This window comes from Rhinatrema bivittatum, chromosome 8, assembly GCF_901001135.1.
Source record: "Rhinatrema bivittatum chromosome 8, aRhiBiv1.1, whole genome shotgun sequence".
NCBI lineage: Eukaryota > Metazoa > Chordata > Amphibia > Gymnophiona > Rhinatrematidae > Rhinatrema > Rhinatrema bivittatum.
The window spans coordinates 223670381-223692188 of record NC_042622.1 but is presented as its reverse complement, the minus strand read 5'-3'; the positions used below and the strand labels follow the sequence as shown (position 1 = coordinate 223692188).

The following is a 21808-nucleotide window of genomic DNA, read 5'->3' as shown; positions in this document are numbered from 1 at the left end:
GCGGCAGCCGTGAGCTCCTCCAGGCCTTAGCGTCCCACGGCGGAGGTCGCCGGGCCTTCCACTGTGCACCAGGCCTCACGCCGGAGTTCGGCATCTTCCGTGGCGTTGGCCACGCCCCTACGCACGCACACGCGCGGACCGCCCGGCCTCTTGTAGGGCCAGGGGCGGGTCCTAGCTCCACGGCACGCCCTGATTGAAGGAGCTACTTAAGGAAGTTCCTGCCTGCATTTCCTTGCCTTGGCAATCGTTCCAGGATCCTACTGTTCCAGCCTTGTTCCTGCATCCTACTGTTCCTGCATCCTTCTGATCCAGTGTCGTCTGTCCGTCTCCCCAGGTAGTATCCTCGGACTGTCTCTCTGGTACTGACCTCGGCTTGTTCCTTGACTACTCTGCCTGCTGCCTGCCTTCTGACCTCGGCTTGCCTGTGAACTCATCTGACCTCCGGAACCTGACCTCTGCCTGATTGACCACTTCTCAGACTGATCTTCGGATTTGATCTCTGCCTGATTGACCATGTCCTGATTCTGGCTCTGTCCCTTGCCTTGTCATCGCCTACGCTGTTCTGGTCTTCCTTGCTCCATCTGACCTCCAGCCTCGAACCCGACCACTCTCCTTTGCTGTCCGTGAGCACGCCAGTCTACCATCTCTCCAGGAGACCCTGCGAGGCCCACCTAAGTCCAAGTAGCCGGGGTCCCTACGGGCTCCACCCGGGGAGACCGCGGGCTTCCAGTGGTAAAGTTCATCCTAACCTCTGTCTCCTCCAGTGCTCCGCCCCTTGGGGGCAGGTGCTTCCTGGTCCCTACCAGGGAGCCATTCTCCCCTGCTCCAGGACAAGGGTCCACCCCCGAGTGCAACAATTAGCTGCCTTATTGACTGACTATTTAAAAATACAAACAGTCTAACTTCTGTTTATTCGCTGCCTTACTGACTAGTAAAAGCACTAACTCACAAACATACTAAATAATATTCCTCAATAGTTAAGTTTGGCCCAATACTTTAAAAAAAAAAAAAAAATTCCCAAGCAAAACATATTGGGGCGGATTTTCAGAGCCCTGCTCGCGTAAATCCGCCCAAAACCGGGCGGATTTACGCGAGCAGGGCCCTGCGCGCCGGGAAGCCTATTTTACATAGGCCTCCCGGCGCGCGCAGAGCCCCGGGACTCGCGTAAGTCCCGGGGTTCTCGGAGGGGGGCGTGTCGGGGGGCGGGCCCGGTCGTCGCGGCGTTCCGGGGGCGTGTCGGCAGCGTTTTGGGGGCGGGTACGGGGGCGTGGCTACGGCCCGGGGGCGTGGCCGCGCCCTCCGTACCCGCCCCCAGGTCGCGGCCCGGCGCGCAGCAGGCCCGCTGGCCGCGCGGGGATTTACGTCTCCCTCCAGGAGGCGTAAATCCCCCGACAAAGGTAAGGGGGGGGTGTAGACAGGGCCGGGTGGGTGGGTTAGGTAGGGGAAGGGAGGGTAAGGTGAGGGGAGGGCAAAGGAAAGTTCCCTCCGAGGCCGCTCCGATTTCGGAGCGGCCTTGGAGGGAACGGGGGGAGGCAGCGCGGCTCGGCGCGCGCAGGCTATACAAAATCGATAGCCTTGCGCGCGCCGATCCAGGATTTTAGTGGATACGCGCGGCTCCGCGCGTATCTACTAAAATCCAGCGTACTTTTGTTTGCGCCTGGAGCGCAAACAAAAGTAGGCTGTTCGCGCTCGTCTGAAAATCTACCCCATTGATTCCTTTCAGCCACCAGCAAGGTGATCCTCTCCTCTCAGTGCTCCCATCATGTAGTCCAATTCACTGCCAATTTTTGGAAGAACCTTTGTCAGAAATTTAAGATTTCTTTTAAATTTTCATCAGCATATCACCCACAGACTAATGGGGAACAGAACTGACCAATCAAATTCTTAAAAGTTTCTTAAGAACATACGTGAACAACAGGCACGATCACTGGGCTTCTTTGTTGCCTTGGGTAGAATTCTGACACAACTATGTGGTATCCGCAGGCTCTCCACCCTTCAAAATTGTATACCTCTGACAGTACCTTGTAACAATTGGGTATGGCAATTGGTGTGAGAGAGAGAGAAGCTTGCACTGCTTCTGTGCATGCTGGACCTTTTCTGTGGTCAGGCCTGTCCTTGGTGGGCAGAGAGGGGCAAATAGGGTGAGAACACCGGGCCCTGCACTTTGAGGGGCTCCACACCACCATGGTAGCACCATCCCCAGGTGGGTGGCATTGGTGGGGGAGAGAGAGAAATGAAAAAGACCATAATAATAAATAAATAAATAAATAAAACCCTGGCCAGTTTCAAAATCCACTCCCAGCCCTCCCTGCCCCCACCAGTAAGCATTCTATTAAAATTATTCAACAGCGTCATTCAACCAAAATATGCAAATCTACATAGGTTGTAAGGCCAAGAATGGCTCGTGAATCAGAAAGGGTTGGAAGGAAGGAGAGAGACAATCAGCATTTTTTTTTTATTAGTCCACGGTTGTCCTCTAGTGACTCAGCTGGTGAACTGCAAAGTAAAGAGATATTAATACAAAAGCCTGAGGGCCTCAGACAGCAGTCGGAAATTATTCTTGCCCAGCTCTATTCTTTTTAACATGTTTTAACATGTTTTTGTTGATTTCTGTAGGAAGCAGGAGCAGGGGCATCTGCACGGCCCAGCGGAGAGATTGCAGGCATAGGTGCCAGCTCTCTGGGTGCAGGAGAAGCTCGAGCACCCCCAGTATTGACCAAACTCCTTCACTGTCTCCAGGGAAGGGTAATTTGTGTTGGGTTTAGCACCCCCAATCAGTCTGGAGAGATGGCTCCTATGATACCAGAAATTGTAAAGCCACAGACATGGGGGAAGCAGGAGTGGTAAAAAAAAGAAAAGAAAAAGTGAGGTAACTCATCTCTCCTCGGAAAATGGAACAGAGTAGAAATGAATCATAATTTTTAATCTAAAAAAGAAAGGAAAACGCAGAGGAATTCTCAGGTTCTTAGAAGCTGCTGTAATTCCATCAACAAAGCTCTATTAAAGGCGGTTTAAGTTACATGTAGTAACATAGTTACATAGTAATGGCAAAAAAAGACCAAATAGTCCATCCAGTCTGTCCAGCAAACATCTTATGATAGTAACTGCCGCTCCGTGCAGGTTCCCCCCATGTTTTTGTTAAGTGTAGTAACTGCCGCTCTGTGCAGGTTACCCCCATGTTTCTGTTAAGGGCAGTAACTGCTGCTCCGTGCAGGTTCCCCCATGTTTCTGTTAAGTGTAGTAACTGCTGCTCCGTGCAGGTTCCCCCCATGTTTCTGTTAAGGGCAGTAACTGCAACTCTGTGCAGGTTACCCTCATATTTCTGTTAAGGGCAGTAACTTCCGCTCTGTGCAGGAAAACGCAGAGGAATTCTCAGGTTCTTAGAAGCTGCTGTAATTCCATCAACAAAGCTCTTTTAAAGGCGGTTTAAGTTACATGTAGTAACATAGTTACATAGTAATGGCAAAAAAAGACCAAATGGTCCATCCAGTCTGCCCAGCAAACTTCTTATGATAGCAACTGCCGCTCTGTGCAGGTTACCCCCATGTTTCTGTTAAGGGCAGTAACTGCTGCTCTGTGCAGGTTACCCCCATGTTTCTGTTAAGGGCAGTAATTGCCGCTCCATGCAGGTTCCCCCATGTTTCTGTTAAGGGCAGTAACTGCCACTCCGTGCAGGTTCCCCCATGTTTCTGTTAAGGGCAGTAACTGCCACTCCGTGCAGCTTTCCCCCATGTTTCTGTTAAGGGCAGTAACTGCCACTCTGTGCAGCTTTCCCCCATGTTTCTGTTAAGAGCAGTAACTGCCGCTCCGTGCAAGTTACCCCATGTTTCTGTTAAGGCCAATAACTGCCGCTCCGTGCAGCTGTCCCCCATGTTTCTGTTAAGAGCAGTAACTGCCGCTCTGTGCAGGTTACCCCAGGCTTCTGTTAAGGCCAGTAACTGCCGCTCTGTGCAGGTTACCCCCACGTTTCTGTTAAGGGCAGTAACTGCCGCTCCGTGCAGGTTACCCTCATGTTTCTGTTAAGGGCAGTAACTGCCGCACCATGCAGGTTACCCTCATGTTTCTGTTAAGGGCAGTAATTGCCGCTCCAGTGCAGGTTACCTCCATGTTTCTGTTAAGGGCAGTAACTGCCGCTCCGTGCAGGTTATCCCCATGTTTCTGTTAAGGGTAGTAACTGCAGCTCCGTGAGCTTACCCCTATGTTTCTATTAAGGATAGTAACTACCGCTCTGTATAGGTTTCCCCCATGTTTCTGTTAAGGGTAGTAACTGTCTTTCGTGCAGGTTACCCTCATGTTTCTGTTAAGGGTAGTAACTGCTGCTCCATACAGGTTACCCCCATGTTTCTGTCAAGGGTAGTAACTGCCGCTCCGTGCAAATTACCCTCATGTTTCTGTTAAGGGCAGTAACTGCCGCTCCGTGCAGATTACCCTCATGTTTCTGTTAAGGGCAGTAACTGCCGCTCTGTGCAGGTTACCCTCATGTTTCTGTTAAGGGTAGTAACTGCCGCTCCGTGCAGATTACCCTCATGTTTCTGTTAAGGGTAGTAACTGCCGCTCCGTGCAGATTACCCTCATGTTTCTGTTAAGGGCAGTAACTGCCGCTCTGTGCAGGTTACCCTCATGTTTCCAGTAAGGGTAGTAACTGCCGCTTCGTGCAGGTTACCCTCATGTTTCTGTTAAGGGTAGTAACTATTGTTCTGTGCAGGTTACCCCCATGCAACATTTTTACTGGGTGAACAGCCTCCCTGATAATTCAGACAGTGCTGCTTGACATGCTTTGCTTTTGGACTTGGCTGTAGAAGAGGTCCTGTGCTTTTTCCTTTATGTCTGCCTATCAGTATCCCGTAACGTAAAAGTCAGTATCCAAATTGGTTGTCATATAAATGCAGTTTTCCTCCCCCTGCTGTCAAAGCGGAGAGCGATGTTGCAGTTGCGACAGACAAGCATGAAGGCTTATTGGTTAAGGGTAGTAATCCCATGCCTTCTGCCACCAAGCAGGGTATCCCGATGCACACTTTCCTTCATTTCCATCCTCCAGCCTTTAGGGTTTACAAGTTGATTTCCTTTTCCTTAAAGGTGTTTGATTATTAACATGTGCCTGTCCTATAGAGCTTACAACCCTGAGCTTGGGCTGTGGAAGGTCACTGACTTCTTCCAGGGCAACTGCCAGTGGTAGATAAGGGCCTCATGCATAGTAACAACCCTGGTGTAGGCAGGTGAGGACGAATCAATCCATACAGTCTGCCCAGTTGTACCTCTTGTTTCTTAGGTTTTCCAGTTCTCTGCTGACACCTCTGCTAGCTCCAACTCCTAAAGCAGTCACACACAAAGCGTGCTGAACGAGCACAGGATACCTGGTGCGGTAAGATATCAGGGCTCATGTGGCAAGTATAAGGAGAGCACTGGGTGGTGCTCTGACGGGGATTCCTCTGTCTGGCTCCAGTTTCTAAGCTGTGGCTGAGTTATTAATACCTGGGATATGCTAACAAGGCTGGAAAATGAGTCACTCCCCTACCTGCTCTTTTTCAGAATCCCAAAAGTGTACAAACAGTAGCAGGTTGGTGCTCACCTAGGACAGAGCCAGAGAGCGGCACAAGGGCAATAGCAAAGGAGACAAAAACTCAGCCAGGCACCATTTACTGCAGGTTGGAAGAGGCTGAAGGGGCTTCCAACAGCTCACAGTGAGTAAACTCCAGTGCTTCTCCTTCTCAGCACATCCCACTCAGAGACACAGCTCCATGGGGATAAACTGATCCAGCTTCAGCTCCAGAGCTTGGCATTTCCCTCTACAGCCTTGCGCCCCTGCTTTCCTTTTAAATGTCAGTGAATCCATGGATTTAGCGAGTCCGGGTTCTCTGGTAACACTTCTGCCATCTCTAGGAAACCTACAAGCCCAGGGCTGCCACTGTCAAGCACACAAGATAATTTAAGTTTCAGGTTTTTTTTGCAAATTCATTAACATTGTTTAACCTGTGGGAAGATGTGGGTTGGTTCTCAGTTTGTTCCAGGTCTATTTTGATTATATTAACCCCTTGCATCTTCATCACTGACTACAAATTGATGTACAGTATGTGGGACATGGGCTGGTTTTAAATGTGAGGTGTAGATCAGGGCAAGGCTCCAAGGGCTGTGGGGAAGAAGAGATGTATCAGGATCATGGAGTAATGAAGGTCCACATTAATATTAATGAACGATGACTGTAACTGCAGATGAGCTGAAGAACTTCAATAACCCAGAGCCTGGTGTGATGAGACAGAGTCTGCAAAGAGAGTTTGCAAGGACAGATCCAGCCCGTCTCTCCTGCTTATCCCCTTCTCTTCCTGATCCCTTAACAGAAACCTGCTGGGACCCTATTTCTCTAACAAGAATGAGTGTCTTGAGAAGAACATGCAGGGACTATGGAAAGAAGTTCTTATTTACAGAATATTCACATAACAGGAATTACTTGGATGCATTAACATAGCTACGTGTGTGTGTGTTTGTGTGTATGTTCTGTGCTGTGCGTGTGTGTGTGTGTGTGTGTGTGTGTGTGTATGTTCTGTGCTGTACATGTGTGTGTGTGTGTTCTGTGCTGTACGTGTTCTGTGGTGGGCAGTGTGCGCGTGTGAACATAAAATTTGCCATACTGGGTCAGACCAAAGGTCCATCAAGCCCAGTATTCTGTTTAAACAGTGCCAATCCAGGGCACAAGTACCTGGCAGGATCCCAAAAGGTAAATAGATTCCAAGCTGCTTATCCTGGAGATAAGTGGTGGATTTTCCCAAGTCCACCTTAATAATGGTTTATGGGCTTTTCCTCCAGGAACTTGTCCAAGCCTTTTTTAAATCTAGTTACACTAACAGTTTTCTCCACATCCTCTGGCAACAAATTCCAAAGCTTAATTATATGTTGAGTAAAAAATATTTTCTCTTATTTGTTTTTTTTTATTTTTAATTTTTCTTTATTGAATTTTAAAATGTATGCATATTATAAAACAAAAGGAAACAAGTATTACAGTATAAGGAAACAAATATACATAAATATACATAGGAAAAACATAGAACTGCATACTTAACCCAATAATCATGGGGGAGAAAGGAAAAACATGCTTATATAGCTATGAATAGCATATGCATATAAACATAGTAAGGCAAATAATATACTAGGAAAGAGGAGCTGAATCAAAATTGAATTGGTCTTATTCATAAGAACATAAGAACATAAGAACATGCTATACTGGGTCAGACCAAGGGTCCATCAAGCCCAGCATCCTGTTTCCAACAGTGGCCAATCCAGGCCATAAGAACCTGGCAAGTACCCAAAAACTAAGTCTATTCCATGTAACCATTGCTAATGGCAGTGGCTATTCTCTAAGGGGTAGATTTTCAAAAAACCCGAATAGGCGTACTTTTGCTGGCGCATCAGGCGCAAGCAAAAGTACGCTGGATTTTAGTAGATACGCGCGGAGCCGCACGTATCCACTAAAATCCTGGATCGGCGCGCGCAAGGCTATGAATTCTGTATAGCCGGCGCGCGCCGAGCTGCGCTGCCTACCCCCGTTCCCTCCAAGGCCGCTCCGAAATCGGAGCGGCCTTGGAGGGAATCCTCTAACGCCCTCCCCTCATCTTCCTCTATCTAACCCACCCGCCCGGCCCTGTCTACACCCCCCCTTACCTTTCTCCGGGGATTTACGCCTCCCGGAGGGAGAAGTAAATCCCCGCGCGCCAGCGGGCCTCCTGCGCGCCGGGCCGCGACCTGGGGGCGGGTACGGAGGGCACGGCCACGTCCCCGGACCGCCCCGGGCCGTAGCCACGCCCCCGTACCCGCCCCCAAAACGCTGCCGACACGCCCCCGAAACGCCGCGACGACCGGGCCCGCCCCCGACACGCCCCCTCGGAGAACCCCGGGACTTACGCGAGTCCCGGGGCTCTGCGCGCGCCGGTAGGCCTATGTAAAATAGGCTCACCGGCGCGCAGGGCCCTGCACGCCTAAATCCGCCCGGTTTTGGGTGGATTTAGGCGAGCAGGGCTCTGAAAATCCGCCCCTAAGTGAACTTAATAGCAGGTAATGGACTTCTCCTCCAAGAACTTATCCAATCCTTTTTTAAACACAGCTATACTAACTGCACGAACCACATTCTCTGGCAACAAATTCCAGAGTTTAATTGTGCGTTGAGTAAAAAAGAACTTTCTCCGATTAGTTTTAAATGTGCCCCATGCTAACTTCATGGAGTGTCCCCTAGTCTTTCTACTATCCGAAAGAGTAAATAACCGATTCACATCTACCCGTTCTAGACCTCTCATGATTTTAAACACCTCTATCATATCCCCCCTCAGTCGTCTCTTCTCCAAGCTGAAAAGTCCTAACCTCTTTAGTCTTTCCTCATAGGGGAGTTGTTCCATTCCCCTTATCATTTTGGCAGCCCTTCTCTGTACCTTCTCCATCGCAATTATATCTTTTTTGAGATGCGGCGACCAGAATTGTACACAGTATTCAAGGTGCGGTCTCACCATGGAGCGATACAGAGGCATTATGACATTTTCCGTTTTATTCATCATTTCCTTTCTAATAATTCCCAACATTCTGTTTGCTTTTTTGACTGCCGCAGCACACTGAACCGACGATTTCAATGTGTTATCCACTATGACACCTAGATCTCTTTCTTGGGTTGTAGCACCTAATATGGAACCCAACATCGTGTAATTATAGCATGGGTTATTTTTCCCTATATGCATCACCTTGCACTTATCCACACTAAATTTCATCTGCCATTTGGATGCCCAATTTTCCAGTCTCACAAGGTCTTCCTGCAATTTATCACAATCTGCTTGTGATTTAACTACTCTGAACAATTTTGTGTCATCTGCAAATTTGATTATCTCACTCGTCGTATTTCTTTCCAGATCATTATAAATATATTGAACAGTAAGGGTCCCAATACAGATCCCTGAGGCACTCCACTGTCCACTCCCTTCCACTGAGAAAATTGCCCATTTAATCCTACTCTCTGTTTCCTGTCTTTTAGCCAGTTTGCAATCCACGAAAGGACATCGCCACCTATCCCATGACTTTTTACTTTTCCTAGAAGCCTCTCATGAGGAACTTTGTCAAACGCCTTCTGAAAATCCAAGTATACTATATCTACCGGTTCACCTTTATCCACATGTTTATTAACTCCTTCAAAAAAGTGAAGCAGATTTGTGAGGCAAGACTTGCCCTGGGTAAAGCCATGCTGACTTTGTTCCATTAAACCATGTCTTTCTATATGTTCTGTGATTTTGATGTTTAGAACACGTTCCACTATTTTTCCTGGCACTGAAGTCAGGCTAACCGGTCTGTAGTTTCCCGGATCGCCCCTGGAGCCCTTTTTAAATATTGGGGTTACATTTGCTATCCTCCAGTCTTCAGGTACAATGGATGATTTTAATGATAAGTTACAAATTTTTACTAATAGGTCTGAAATTTCATTTTTTAGTTCCTTCAGAACTCTGGGGTGTATACCATCCGGTCCAGGTGATTTACTACTCTTCAGTTTGTCAATCAGGCCTACCACATCTTCTAGGTTCTTAAGATAACTAAACTGGATTCTCATTTATACTGGAGTTATCCATCAAAAATGTCTCCAAGTGTAATGGGTCAGAACAAATACATTTTTAGCCTGAAAAGTAATAAAGCAATAACAAGGAAATTTCAGGAAAAAAGTGGCTCCAATAGCCAAAGTTTAACTCTTCAGGGATAAGAAACCTTTCCTCCGAGCCTGTGTGCTTCTGGAGACATCAGGAAACATTTGAATTTTCTGGCCACAGAACATTGTATCTTTGTTCCTAAAGAAATTCCTGAACACTTCATCTTTATCTTGTTTCAATAAAATGAAGATAAAAAGTGTTGTTCTATTATTAATGATATCAATAAATTCCTCTAAGAAAGTAGACACTTCCAAACAAGATGACACATCAACATTCCCACTCTGAGCCTTATCCATTCCACCAGCTCGTTTAGGAAAATAAAAAGGTTTTGAAACCTTAGGAATATTGTCATCACTGTATGACAGTATTTCTTTAAGGAATGTCTTAAACATTTCATATAGAAACATAGAAACATAGAAATGACTGCAGAAGAAGACCAAATGGTCCACCCAGTCTGCCCAGCAAGCTTTCGCACTTTTTTTTTTCATACTTTTGTTACTCTTGTCCCTTTAAATAACTTTTTTGGTTCTATTTCCCTTCCACCCCCACCATCGTAGATAGCAGTGCTGGAGCTGCATTTGAGTGAAGTATCCAGCTAATTGGTTTGGGGTAGTAACCGTTGTAATAAGCAAGCTTCTCCCATGCTTGTTTATCCAGCCTGTGAATTCAGTCTTTGTTGGTTAGAACATAAGAAAATGCCATTCTGGGTCAGACCAAGGGTCCATCAAGCCCAGCATCCTGTTTCCAACAGAGGCCAATCCAGGCCATAAGAACCTGGCAAGTACCCAAAAACTAAGTCTATTCCATGTTACCATTGCTAATGGCAGTGGCAGTGGTTGTTTGAATATAAATCTAAATCTAAATATAAATAATATAAATTTACTGTTCAATGTAATTGCTTTCATTTTCTGAAGCACTGTTACTGTTCAATGTAAACCGAACTGATTTGTAACCTTTTACAAGAATTTCGGTATATAAAACTGTTAAATAAATAAATAAATAAATCCTTTCATTCCCCCTGCCGTTGAAGCAGTGAGCTGCGCTGGATATGTATTCTAAGTGAAGTATCAGGCTTGATTTGGGGTAGGAACCGCCGTAACAAGCAAGCTACACCCATGCTTTTTTTTTTTTAATTCTTTATTTATCAATTTTCATATATACAATAATAACATTGATTGCATATTGAAATAACTATGAGTTGTTGTCATCACAATTATTTAAATCCAAAACAACAAAGAAAATATCCTATTAACTATATCAACATCCCATATACATATCAATCAAAACGGAGGGGATCTTAGCCAAAATCATATGGGAGAGTAAAGGAAAAACATTAATAATAAGTAAACCTTTTGGGATATATCTATACCTCTCTTTATTTCTAAATGGACACCGGGGAAGATGTGGGCACTCTCAAGTGATCTAGGAAACTTTTTAACTGGTCGGGAGCAAAAAATATATACATATCTTCCTGTCGTTTTAATATGCATTTACAAGGAAAACGAAGCGTATATGTGAACCCCAATGATATTACTTCCTGGCGATAGGCTAAAAAAGCTTTTTGCCGCAATTGTGTAGAGGATGCTAAATCTGGAAAGATTTTTACATTCTTATCATGAAAGGAAATTGGATATTTGTTGAAATATTTTTTCATTATTTTGTTAACATCAGTAATGGAATACAAAGTTACTAAAAGTGTTCCCCAACTAATTATATTTGCAGAAGAATCCTCTAAGAAATTAGATAGATCTCCCTGAAACATATCATTTCTAGCATTTTCATTCTTAATTGGAAGATAATAGCAATTATTTATAGTTGGGGATTGCTCCAAAGAAAAACCCAATTGTTCAACCATAAATTTTTTAAGGGTAATAAGGGGATCTTCCCCTATTATTTTCTGAAAATTCAAGAGCCTTAGGTTGAGTCTTTTGGTATTATTCTCAAGCATTTCAATTCTTCTATTCAAAGCTTCCCTATCTTTTACTACTGCAGCCTGAAATTCTAAGTATTTCCTTTCCTGATTTTCTAAATACGTTAACCAGTCATTGGTTTCTTTAATCTGATTTTGGTTAGTAAGAAATTCCTGATGGGTTTTATCATGTAAAGTATCCAATTTCCTTTCCAATCCCTTTATATTTAACATCATGCCGGCCATCATATCCCACAAGGAGTCCATAGTTACTGGTTCTGGGCAAGCCGGAATTCCTGTTAACTGATTAATAGGCATAGATGTTCCCTTCCCTGGGCTTGGGGAAGCCACAGACAGTTTCTCTTCCTCCCCTTTTAAATTAAGGGGGTTAGATAATTTGTCACTTCTTTCCTCCGAACTGCCACTGTGGGTCTGAGAACTACCCACAATATGTTCAGAGTCCTCGTTGTTATGTTCAGTTTGTTCAGGAATATCTTCCCTCAGCCTATGAACTGGCGGAAGCCCGGTGTTAGGGCTTAAGGAAGCCTCTTCTGCAGGTACAGGGGATCCTCCCTGAACCCCTGACACATCAGATTCCTTGGCACCTTTAACTAATGGTATAGGTGAGACCATGAAGTTGGTAATCTCCTGTTGCAGGGAAAACGGTGAAGGGAGAGCAGGAAATACTCTTACCCTACCCTTACGCTTAGGAGACATAATGTCATATACAAATATTAAGAGATTATCAGCTTCTCCTCTAAATGCCAAAGGGATATCTTAACAGGCTGATAGTCCCGAAAGAGAGTAGAGAATTATAGATCTTACTTGGAAAATCAGCTTCTGGCGAATCCGGCGAAGCCCGGCAAAGCCCGCTGACTGCGCGCGCCCCTTTAGCGTGCGCGGCTTCAGCGACGTGCCAGCTCTGCTACGCGCTGCAGAGCGGTGGTTCTTATTCGCGGCTTCCAGTCCCGCCTCCTGCCTCGCCCTCTGGTGGCTCCGCTCAGCCAGCTGAGCACCAAAACAAGCCTCCTCCGTGCAGCAGCAAGATGGTAGGTGGCTGAGTCGTCTCTCCTGCTCTCTCTCGCCCTCCTACACCCATGCTTATTTGTTTTACCCAGACTATGTAATTCAGTCCTTGTTGGTATATGTCTGAATATAAAACATCTTTTCTTCATTCCCCCTGCCGTTGAAGCAGAGAGCTATGCTGGATATGCATTGAAAGTGAAGTATCAGGCATTTTTGGTTTGGGGTAGTAACCGCCGTAACAAGCAAGCTACTCCTCTGCTTTTATGTGGATGCAAATCCTTTTTTCCACGTTTCCTCTTGCCGTTGAAGCATAGAGCAATGTTGGAGTCGCATTAACCATGTGTATGTTTATTGAATAAGGATATTCATCTCTAGGTAGTAGCCGTCATTCCCGCAAGCCACTCCCATGCCTCTTCTCTTCATTCATATCCTCTAGACTTTATTGATCCACAGTATTTATCCTACGCCCCTTTGAAATCCTTCACAGTTTTGGTCTTCACCACTTCCTCCGGAAGGGCGTTCCAGGCATCCACCACCCTCTCCGTGAAGAAATACTTCCTGACATTGGTTCTGAGTCTTCCTCCCTGGAGTTTTAAATCGTGACCCCTGGTTCTCCTGATTTTTTTGCAACAAAAAAGGTTTGTCGTTGTCTTTGGATCATTAAAACCTTTCAAGTATCTGAAAGTCTGTATCATATCACCCCTGCTCCTCCTTTCCTCCAGGGTGTACATATTTAGATTCTTCAATCTCTCCTCATAAGTCATTTGATGAAGACCCTCCACCTTTCTGGTCACCCTTCTCTGGACCGCCTCCATCCTGTCTCTGTCCCTTTGGAGATACGGTCTCCAGAACTGAACAGAGTACTCCAGGTGAGGCCTCACCAAGGACCTGTACAAGGGAATAATCACTTCCCTTTTCTTACTCGATATTCCTCTCTCTATGCAGCCCATAATTCTTCTGGCTTTAGCTATCGCCTTGTCACATTTTTTCACCGACTTCAGATCATTAGACACTATCACCCCAAGGTCTCTCTCCTGCCCCATGCACATCAGCCCTTCTCTCCCCACTGAATACAGTTCATTCGGATTTCCACACCCCATATGCATGACTCTGCACTTCTTGGCATTGAATCTCAGCTACCATATCTTTGACCACTCTTCCAGTTTCCTTAAATCCAGTCTCATTCTCTCCACTCCTTCCGGTGTGCCCACTCTGTTGCAGATCTTAGTGTCATCCGCAAAAAGACAAACCTTACCTTCTATCCCATCCGCAATATCGCTCACAAAGATATTGAACAGGACCGGTCCCAACACCGACCCTTGCAGCACTCCGCTCAACACCGCTCTCTCTTCAGAGTAAGTTCCATTTACCATCACACATTGTCTTCTGTCTGTCAACCAGTTTGCAATCCAGGCCACCACCTTGGCACTCACTCCCAAGCTTCTTATTTTATTCACCAGTCTCCTGTGCAGAACCATATCAAAAGCTTTGCTGAAGTCCAAGTAGATGACATCGAGTGCTCTTCCTTGATCCAATTCCTTGGTTAGCCAGTCAAAAAAGTCTATCAGATTTGTCTGACAGGATCTTCCCCTGGTGAATCCATGCTGCCTCTGGTCCAGCAATTCTTCCAACTGTAGATAGTTCACTATTCCTTCTTTTAACAGCGACTCCATTACTTTTCGCACCACCGAGGTGAAGCTAACCGGTCTGTAGTTACCAGCCTCTTCTCTGTTTCCACTCTTGTGAAGCGGGATCACCACTGCTCTTCTCCAATCACTCGGCACCACTCCCGTTTCTAGGGATCTATTGAACAGGTCACACAGTGGACCCGCCAGCACATCTCTGAGCTCCCTCAGTATCCTGGGATGAACCTCATCAGGCCCCATGGCTTTGTCCACTTTCAGTTTCCCCAGCTCTTCCCAAACATTGTCTACTGTAAATGGAGTTACATCTACTCCATTCCCCTCTATTTTCTTGTTAACTAGCAACGGTCCTTCTCCAGGGTCTTCTATAGTGAACACAGAACTGAAGTATTTGTTTAATATTTCTGCCATTTCTTCGTCTCTCTCCACACATTGATCCTTTTCACCTTTCAATTTCACTATACCACTTTGAACTTTTCTCCTTTCACTGATATATCTGAAAAATGTTTTGTCACCTCTCTTTACCTCTTTGGCAATCCTTTCTTCCGCTTGACTTTTTGCCTTCTTGATTACTTTCTTTGTCTCCTCAGTTCTACCAGATATTCTTCTTTGTGCTCCTCCCTTTGGGATCCTTTATATTTCTTGAACACTGTTCTTTTAGCCTTTATTTTGTCAGCCACCTCCTTGGAGAACCAGATAGGTTTCATTTTTCTTTTGCTTTTCTTTTCTTTTCTGACATAAAGATTAGTTGCCTTGGTAATTGCTCCTTTTAGTTTGGTCCACTGTTGTTCCACATCTCTCTCATTCTCCCAGCCTACTAGTTCTTCCTCAAGGAACTTCCCCATTTCATCAAAGTCTGTGTTTTTGAAATGCAAAACTCGGGTCTGTGTGCTTCTTCTCCGTATCCTTTGTGCGATATGAAACCATACCGTTTGATGATCATTGGTGCTGAGGTGGGCGCCTACCTGGACATCAGAGACATTATCTCCATTAGTGAGCACTAAATTGAGTATAGCTCCCTCTCTTGTGGGTTCCATTACCATTTGTTTGAACAAAGCTCCTTGCAGAGCATCCACTATTTCACTACTATTGTTAGATTCTGCAGATGGGATTCTCCAGTCTACATCCGGCAAATTAAAGTCTCCAACAATCACCACTTCTCCCTTCTTTCCCATCTTTTGGATGTCTTCAACCAGATTTCTGTCAAGCTCTTCCTTTTGGTTTGGAGGCCTGTAAATCACTCCAATAAAAATGGATGTCCCATATTTTTTTAGGTTGACCCACAGTGCTTCTTCATTGCCCCATCTTCCTTGCAGCTCAGATGCTTGGATATTGTTTCTGATATAAAGAGCCACTCCTCCCCCTTTCCTATCCTCTCTGTCCTTCCTTAACAAGTTATACCCAGGTATTGCCGTATCCCAATCATGAAATTCCGTGAACCACGTCTCCGTGACAGCAACAATGTCCAAGTCCGTCTCCACCATTAGGGCTTGCAGATCTGGGATTTTATTGCCCAAACTACAAGCATTTGTGCTCATAGCTTTCCAGCTTTCCTCGTTCAGGTTACTGCTGTTCCTGGACTCCTTTTGTGACTTTACTTGAGTTTTGTTATCCACTTCTCCCTTTCCTTTTGCATTTGTGCAAGGGAACAGATTAGTGCCTTTGATGACAGATTCATGCAGCACAATGAGCTTTTTCCTTTGGTTACTGATCTGGAATTCCTGTATGCATTGGGTTTCTTCTTTTTCAGATAACACTTCAATCTTTTTCTCAAGAATCTCTGCATCAGAGGTTCAATTCTACCAGAGCCCTCTGTAATCTTGTTTTAATTGAGTTTATTGAGTTCCTTAATGCCCTGTGTGAATGGGGGGGAGGGGGTAGACTTCTGGGTTGCACAGCTGTCAAGAACGGGTGCTTGTGGGTCACAGGTCTTATTCTGCCTGAGCCCACTGTAAATCTCTTTATCCTTGACTTTTGTTTCTTCTGTGGTAATGGGGAATTAAATCCTGAATATTGTAAAGAGAATGAGACTCTCTTCATTGAAGCTAATTGAGCTTTAACTTCAGCCAACTCCTTTTTCAAGGAAGAGAGTTCTGAACAAATGGGGCAAGCCCTAAGTTTCCAGATGAGTTCCCTCAGAATAAAGGCTCCACAATAGTTACATTGGATAGTCCTCATTTTGGTAATTTGATGGTTAAAACCTAAGGAAATACCAATTTCCTAATTTATCTTGTTGCCAATTATGAATTTAGGCAGACTATATCAGAAAAACAACCCAGGGGTGGGTGGGTAGAGGGGTAGGATGGGAGGGAGTCAAACAGTTAACCCTTGGTCACATATGTTATCAGTACTCTGTATCTGCAATTTAGTTTAATAACACCCTCCCCCCGACTGGCTTACTACGCTTAACTAAGTTAAACCTTTACTTAGTTGGACACAAGAATTTTTAGTGCTCCCTAGCTCCACATTGTGCACTGCCCACAATGTATCCCCTGCTTCTCAAAGTTTACCTCCCCCAAGCTCTGAGACAGCCACACCCAATCCAGGTAGTACCGGTCACTTCCAGAAGTTTGTTTGTCCTTTTTTGTAAATTTTTCTACTCAGCTCTTTATGCCCCAATATTAATATTTAAACAGAGATTATTAGTGCCAGCTAACTCCAAATGAGAGATTGATTTTATCAGATTAAAAGCTGGAGTGTTTTTTGTTTTTGTTTTTAAATCTTAACTCTAAAGCAGAAACAGCAAATTAATATACTAGAATATTTCTTTCTTTTTATTTCTTTTTGGTTTTTTATATACTGATCTTCTTGCATTGGATATAAATCAAACTGGTTTACAGTGAAACAATTAAACTTGCCTGAGAGCATTACATAGAACCTAGAACATATAAAAACATTAAGTAACATGGTATATAATTAAACATCTTATATTAGTTGCCTAGCAAAAAGCCATTAAAGTTAAAGTTAACAAGCAGTTGAATGCATCGAATGGTTTTGGGCTAGAATGCGGGGGAGGATGGTGGCGGGAGGACAAGAAACTCAAGACCTGGCTCTTTACAAAAGCCTACACGTAAAGGTCTAGCTCAGAACCACGTCCCAGAACTTGAATCATTCTCGCTTTTATAATCATATCAAACAACTCCTAATTTTTATCCTTGGTCTCACAATTCCAAATCATTAAATATTTGAGCATGCTACACCAATCCCTCTTAATCCAGATGTAACCTCAGTTTTTGAAGTCTTCACTCCTATAGAAATAACCGCCAGTTCTTATTTACTTAACCCTATTCTGTAGACGTAAACTTTTCATGAAGACTGTAATCTGTAAGCACCTGTATTTATTATAAGAATTTGTATTTACTATTTATATTTATTATTTAGCTATTAACATTGTTCTGTTACCACTTGGTACTATTTCTCTCCTTTACCTCAAACTCTAAGTTCCTACTAAGTTAGCCATGTTATTTATACTCAATTGTTGGATGTAATTGTATTTGTATTTACTATTTATATTTATTATTTAGCTATTAACATTGTTCTGTTACCACTTGGTACTATTTCTCTCCTTTACCTCAAACTCTAAGTTCCTACTAAGTTAGCCATGTTATTTATACCCAATCGTTGGATGTAATTGTATATTTGTTTAATTGTTCAATCTGTTTGATGTAATTTTCTGTTCCTTGTTCTGTGTAAACCGAAGTGGTATGCACTAGTGCATGAACTCCGGTATATAAAAGCCTTTAAATAAATAAAATAAATAAGGGGGAAGGAGGGTAAGAAAAAAGGATCCAAATTGAATGGTGGATTTAAGGGTGGGTTAGAGAGTGGATTGATAGTTTACAAAACAAATCATAGTTGCCAAGGGAAGTTAATGTGAGCAATAGCGAAAGTGTGATTGCTAGCAGGCGGGATCAGGGAAACGCTAGGCTGAATAGCCATGTTTTCAGTTTTTTCTTGAAGGAATGTGGGTAGGGGTCTAGTCTGAGGTCTGGTGGGAGGGTGTTCCAATGGGTAGGACTTGCAGTGGAAAGTGCCCTATTCCTTAGCGAGGTTTTGGCTTGAGGGACAAAGAGGGTGCCTTGGTATGCTTTTCTAATCGGTCTCGTAGAGTTGTTGGTGCGCAGCTGAAAGGTAAGATCAATTGGGGTTGTGTTGTGTAAGGATTTGTGCATGATGGTCAGAACTTTGTAGAGGACTCTGTATTTGATAGGAAGCCAGTGGAGGTTGTAGAGGATGGGCATGATGTGGTCTCTCTTATTAGAGTTAGTCAAGATCCTGGCTGCTGAGTTCTGTAACATCTATAAAGGCTTAATGGTGGTAGCTGGTAGACCGAGCAGCAAAGAGTTACAGTAGTCAACTTTGGTGAGGATGATTGATTGTAGAACAAGGCAGAAATCGTGAGAGTGCAGAAGGGGTTTTAGCTTTTTCAGAACTTGTAATTTGAAAAAGCACTCTTTAGTCGTGTTTTTAACAAATCTTTTGAGGTTCAGCTGATTGTCCAGGAGTACACCTAGATCTCTTACGTAGGATGTGTTTTTGAGGTTGTCCAGGATAGTAGAAGGGAGGTTAGGGAGAGAGTTGTAGTCTTTTTGTGGTTGACCTGTTCTAAGGGAGGTTGTCTTTTTAGCAAAGGGGTTGTCTTCCTGGGAGATAATGAGGTATTCAGTCTTGTCTTTGTTGATGACTAAGTTGAGTTTAGTGAGGAGAGAGCTGATTTCCTGAAAGCAAGTCTCCCAGAAGATTAAAGATTTTTGTAGGGACTTCTTAATCCGTATGAGAATTTGAACGTCATCCGCGTATACAAGATGTTTGATTTTCAGCTTAGAAAGGAGGAAGCAGAGAGGTAGAAGATAAATGTTGAAAAGGGTTGGTGAGAGGGAAGAACCTTGGGGGACTCCTAGGTTAGAGCTGATTGGCTGAGATTCTTTGTTATTGATTTTTACCTTGAATGATCTGTTGCTGAGAAATGAACGGAACCAGTCGAGGGCAGTGCCTGAAATACCAATGATAGCTAGTCGGTCAAGGATTGAATGGTTGACCGTATCAAAGGCCACAGAGAGGTCGAGAAGAATGAGTAGGTGAGGTTCTCTACATTAATGGCGGGGTGGAAGGGAAATAGAACCAAAGAGCTAAGAGAAACAGATAAGTATGAGAAAAAATGTGTGAAGCTTGCTGGGCAGACTGGATGGGCCGTTTGGTCTTCTTCTGCCATCATTTCTATGTTTCTATGTTGTCTTTTTTCCGAGCTCAAGAAGATGTAGTCCATGAGAGATATCAGAAGGGACTCTGTGTTTATTAACTATTTTTTCCATAATCTTAGCAATGAAGGGTAAGTTGGCTATGGAACGGAAGTTAGCTGGTTCAGATGTTGATAGATTAGGTTTTTTTTTAGGAGAGGTTTCAATATGGCTTGCTTGAGAGAGTCGGGAACTTGACCTTGGATTAATGAACAGTTAATGATTTCTGCGATGGGTTTCGCTATGGTATTAGGTATTGAAATGAGAAAGTTTGATGGGATGGTGTCTAGAGGATGGGAAGAGGGTTTGAGTTTCTTTAGGATATTATTAACTTCGAGTGATGAAGTAGACTCGAAGGAATCTAACCTAGTGTTCTGTTGAGATACTGAGGTCGGCGAGAGGGGGGTGGGTGGATTGGGGGTGGAAAACTGTTTGGTGAGATTGATAATTTTGTTCTCGAAGACGTTGGCCAGTTCTGTAGCTTTGGAGAGAGCTTGGTCGTCTGGAATGGATGGAGGGGAGGGTTTGGTGAGAGCGGAGACGTATGAAAAAAGAGCTTTAGAGTCAAAGATGAAGTGGTGAATTTTTTTTGCGAAGAAGTCTTTCTTTGTTTTGAAGATGGTGTTCCTATACTTGTTGAGGGTGGATTTATAGATTGCTTGGGTAGTGGTAGAGGGATTTCTGCGCCAAATATGTTCTTTGTTTCTGAGGTCTAATTTGATGGCCTTCAGTTCGGGTGTGAACCAGGGTTTTCTGTTGTCCTGGGCCTTGAGAAGCACCTTGGTGGTTAGTGGGCAGGTTTGGTCTGCGACTTTGTTGGTGATAGCATGCCATGAAGTGACAGCTATGTTTGCATCGGAGAGGTCGAGCTGTGGCAGTTCCTTATCAAGATGATTGATTAAGACTTCTGAGGAGCAGAGTTTCCTGAAGTGAATTGTGGTTTTGGGGAATGATGGGGGGAGAGTGTCTGCTGTCTTGAGGACCGTTGTGATGATTAAGTGTTCCGACCAGGGTACGGGTGTACAGGTTGGAGGGGATGAGAGAGAGAGGCCATCGTTCACGAAAATCTAATCCAAAGTGTGGCCTGCTTTATGAGTTGGGTTGTCAATGATCTGTTTGAAGCCCATGTGCTTAAGTGAAGATAGGATAGTTTCGCAGTTAGTGGAGCGTTTGTTCGAGTCTACATGTAAATTAAAATCTCCCATTATTAGTGCAGGTGAGTCATAGTTGATGTGTTTGGCAATATATTCTATGAAGGGAGATGGGTCGGCCTCTAAGTTTCCAGGTGGAGCATGGATAAGGCATATTTGGAGCTGTTTGGATTTGAAATATGCACATTCTAGGTTCGAGATTGAGAGGGATTGTTGAAGCATTATCTTTAGGCCTTTCTTAGCTGCAAGAAGCAGTCCGCCTCCTCTTTTCTTATGTCTTGGGATCGAGAATATATCATAGATTTGTGTGGGAAGTTGATTTATAAGTATTGAGTCCGTGGGTCTTAACCAAGTTTCTGTGATGGCACAGATGTCTGGATTGGCCTCTGAGAGATAATCATTTAGAATGTGGGATTTTTTTTGAGAGGGATTGGGCGTTGAAAAGAGTCAAGGTGAATAGTGAGAGGCCTAGTAGTTGTGTATAGACAGAATAATATCTGTTGTGTATAGTTGTGAATAGTTGTGTATAGACATAATAATATCTGTCTATAATGAAATGAATCACAGACAGGAATTATACACAGAAGCCTTCTACAATACTTATAAGTAATAAGCAGGTATACTTAGCCCCAATGAGAAACTCAGCATCACACTGTGCACTGGCCACAATATGGTGACAACAAAGGAGTTTACTGCATAAAATTTTCAATATCATCAAACTCATTATGCAAAGCCAAATTATCCTTAATATGCATATTTTCTGAATTCTGTATTAGCTGGAGTTTACAAGATAGTAAACCAACCGCAGCTTCTAATCCAAAAATTTTTCTACTCTGCTCATCAATAGAAATTCTATTGGCATTAACCAAGGAAGACAAATATGCATTTCCTTGTGCGACATTAGAGTCCAGTTTAGATATCGTCCTCCACAAATCAATAAGCGTGACGCTGGGAGGAGCTTCAGCAGGCTGTTTTAGCCTACCTGCATCCACAGACGTAGTATCATCAGTAATAAGAGAAGACTGATTAGATAGTATAAGTTCAGCCTGAAGATGTCTAGTTGACAAATCACATTCATTACCACCAGGAGTCATTAGATTATTTACCTTAATGACATCAGTAACTGAAATAATTGGTGGTTGTGGAGGAGAAGAAGGACCTTCGCCAGGACTCAAAG

The 21808-nt window shown here is 44.1% G+C and overlaps 1 pseudogene; it reads left to right on the top strand.

The window, feature by feature from the left end:
- The first annotated feature begins 5566 nt into the window (after positions 1-5566).
- The window catches only part of LOC115097149, a 98178-nt pseudogene continuing 81936 nt past the window's right edge, over positions 5567-21808 (top strand).